At 39.4% G+C, this 3,645-nt stretch overlaps 1 non-coding gene across 1 annotated transcript; it reads right to left on the reverse strand.

Moving 5' to 3' along the window:
• Nucleotides 1-3,162: 3,162 nt before the first annotated feature.
• On the reverse strand, nucleotides 3,163-3,270 carry LOC130970909 (small nucleolar RNA R71). Its single transcript, XR_009082154.1, has one exon. It is a non-coding gene; the product is annotated as a small nucleolar RNA R71 (small nucleolar RNA).
• Nucleotides 3,271-3,645: the final 375 nt, after the last annotated feature.

The raw sequence follows: 3,645 nt of genomic DNA on the forward strand, positions 1-3,645 counted from the left end.
ATATGATAGTTCATACTTTGCCCAAGATTTGATGGCCGAAACCGGCGTTCAAAGTCACCTTCAGATTTCCCAGCGTTAAACGCCGGAACTGGCACCAAAGTGGGAGTTAAACGCCCAAACTGGCATAAAAGCTGGCGTTTAACTCCAAGAAGAGTCTCTACACGAAAATGCTTCAATGCTCAGCCCAAGCACACACCAAGTGGGCCCGGAAGTGGATTTTTATGTCATTTGCTCATCTTTGTAATTCTTAAGCTACTAGTTCCCTATAAATAGGACCTTTTGCTATTGAATTAGACGTCTTGGAATCTTGGTAGCTATCTTTAGTCTTATGCTATCTTAGATCATGGGGCTGGCCTCACGGCCATGCCTAGACCTTGTTCTTATGTATTTTCAACGGTGGAGTTTCTACACACCATAGATTAAGGTGTGGAGCTCTGCTGTACCTCGAGTATTAATGCAATTACTATTGTTCTTCTATTCAATTCAGCTTGTTCTTATTCTAAGATATCACTTGTTCTTCAACTTGATGAATGTGATGATCCGTGACACTCATCATCATTCTCACCTATTAACGTGTGACTGACAACCACCTCCGTTCTACCTTAGATTGAGTGAATATCTCTTGGATTCCTGATACACGACGAATGGTTGATCGCCTGACAACCGAGCCAGCCATTCCGTGAGATCAGAGTCTTCGTGGTATAGGCTAGAACTGATGGCGGCATTCAAGAGAATCCGGAAGGTCTAAACCTTGTCTGTGGTATTCTGAGTAGGATTCAATGATTGAATGACTGTGACGTGCTTCAAACTCGCGATTGTGGGGCGTTAGTGACAGACGCAAAAGAATCACTGGATTCTATTCCGACATGATCGAGAACCGACAGCTGGATAGCCGTGCTGTGACAGGGTGCGTTGAACATTTTCACTGAGAGGATGGAAGGTAGCCACTGACAACGGTGAAACCCTTGCATAATGCTTGCCATGGAAAGGAGTAAGAAGGATTGGATGAAGACAGTAGGAAAGCAGAGAGACGGAAGGGACAAAGCATCTCCATTCGCTTATCTGAAATTCCCACCAATGAATTGCATAAGTATCTCTATCTTTATCTTTATGTTTTATTCATCATCTATACCCATTTGAGTCTGCCTGACTGAGATTTACAAGGTGACCATAGCTTGCTTCATACCAACAATCTCCGTGGGATCGACCCTTACTCGCGTAAGGTTTATTACTTGGACGACCCAGTGCACTTGCTGGTTAGTTGTGCGAAGTTGTGTTTATGCCATGGTATTGAGCACCAAATTTTTGGGGCCATTACTAGGGATTATTTGAGTTGTGAAAAGAAGTGATCACAATTTCGCATACAAAGTTTTTGGCGCCGTTGCCGGGGATTGTTTCGAGTGTGGACAACTGACGGTTCATCTTGTTGCTTAGATTAGGTTTTTTTCAGAGTTCTTAAGAATGAATTCTAGTGTTTCAAGGTGATGTTCTTATCATCACCAAAGCTGATTGATTCTCATCAATTTAGCTCTTGAATGCAATGTCCTGCTGAAGCTTGGCTATCCATGTCTAATTCCTTTAGACTGAAGCTTTAGACTAACATTGCATGATTCCTGGAATTCTCATTAAGAATTTTGATACCTTTATTTTCTTTTCCACTTAATTTTCAAAAAAAAAAATCAAAAAAATTATAAAAATCATAAAAACCAAAAATATTTTATGTTTCTTGTCAAGTCTAATGTCTCATTTTAAGTTTGGTGTCTTGCATGCATTGTTTATTTGATCTTGGTTCTATTTTCAAGTCAATAGTACAGGGAACTGAAGATTCAGAACATGCAGCAGAGGAATTACACAGAAAAAGCTGGGCGTTCAAAACGCCCAGTGAAGAAGGACAGACTGGCGTTTAAACGCCAGCCAGGGTGCCTGGTTGGGTGTTTAACGCCCAAAAAGGTAGAGCATTGGGCGTTAAACGCCAGAATGTGCACCATTCTGGGCGTTTAACGCCAGGATGGCACAAGAGGGAAGATTCTGTTTTTAATGCAAATTTTTTCAAGTTTTCAAAGTTTTTCAAAATCAAATCTTTTTCAAATCAAATCTTTTCAATCAAATCTTTTTCAAAGTCAATTTCTTTCCTTTTTCAAAGATACTTGCTAACAATTAATGATTTGATTGAACAATTCAAGTATGTTGCCTTTTCTGTTGAGAAAGGTTTAATGTTTGAATCATATCTTTTCTTGTTAGGCAAGTCATTAATTTTTAAAATCAAATCTTTTTAAAATTATTTTCAAATCATATCTTTTCAATCATATCTTTTTGATTTATAATTTCAAAATCTTTTTTTCAAAAATCACTTGATTTCTTCTCCATTCTTAGTTTTCGAAAATCAATTCAAGTTTTTCAAAATGTTTTTAAAATCTTTTTAACTTAATCTCTTCCCCTCTTCTCACATCCTTCTATTTATGGAGTACCACTCCTCCTCAATGCACAATTCCAACTCTATCTCACTAAGTTCGAATTCTTCTACCTCTTCCTTCTATTTTTCTGTTCCTCTGACACCTCAAGGAATCTCTATACTATGACATAGAGGATTCCATATTTTCTTGTTCTCTTCTCTTTCATATGAGCAGGAACAAAGACAAAGGCATTCTTGTTGAAGCTGACCCTGAACCTGAAAGGACCTTGAAGCGAAAGCTAAGAGAAGCTAAGGCACAACTCTCTGTAGAGGACCTAACAGAAATCTTCAAAGAAGAAGAACCCATGGCAGCCGAAAACAACAACAATGCCAACAATGCAAGGAAGGTGCTGGGTGACTTTACTGCACCTACTCCCGACTTCTATGGGAGAAGCATCTCTATCCCTGCCATTGGAGCAAACAACTTTGAGCTTAAGCCTCAATTAGTTTCTCTAATGCAACAGAATTGCAAGTTCCATGGACTTCCATTGGAAGATCCTCATCAGTTCTTAGCTGAATTCTTGCAAATCTGTGACACTGTCAAGACTAATGGGGTTGACCCTGAGGTCTACAGACTTATGCTATTCCCTTTTGCTGTAAGAGACAGAGCTAGGACATGGTTGGACTCACAACCTAAAGAAAGCCTGAACTCTTGGAAAAAGCTAGTCAATGCCTTTTTGGCAAAGTTCTTTCCACCTCAAAAATTGAGTAAGCTTAGAGTGGAAGTCCAAACCTTCAGACAGAAGGAAGGTGAATCCCTCTATGAAGCTTGGGAAAGATACAAACAATTGATCAGAAAATGTCCTTCTGACATGCTTTCTGAATGGAGCATCATAGGTATTTTCTATGATGGTCTCTCTGAACTGTCCAAGATGTCTTTGGATAGCTCTGTTGGAGGATCTCTTCATCTGAAGAAGACGCCTGCAGAAGCTCAAGAACTAATTGAAATGGTTGCAAATAACCAATTCATGTACACTTCTGAAAGGAATCCTGTGAACAATGGGACAAATCAGAAGAAAGGAGTTCTTGAGATTGATACTCTGAATGCCATATTGGCTCAGAACAAGATATTGACTCAGCAAGTCAATTTGATTTCTCAAAGTCTGACTGGAATGCAAAATGCACCAAGTAGTACTAAGGATGCTTCATCTGAAGAAGCTTATGATCCTGAGAACCCTTCAATGGAAGAGGTG

Source organism: Arachis stenosperma, chromosome 3, assembly GCF_014773155.1.
Source record: "Arachis stenosperma cultivar V10309 chromosome 3, arast.V10309.gnm1.PFL2, whole genome shotgun sequence".
NCBI classification, from domain to species: domain Eukaryota; kingdom Viridiplantae; phylum Streptophyta; class Magnoliopsida; order Fabales; family Fabaceae; genus Arachis; species Arachis stenosperma.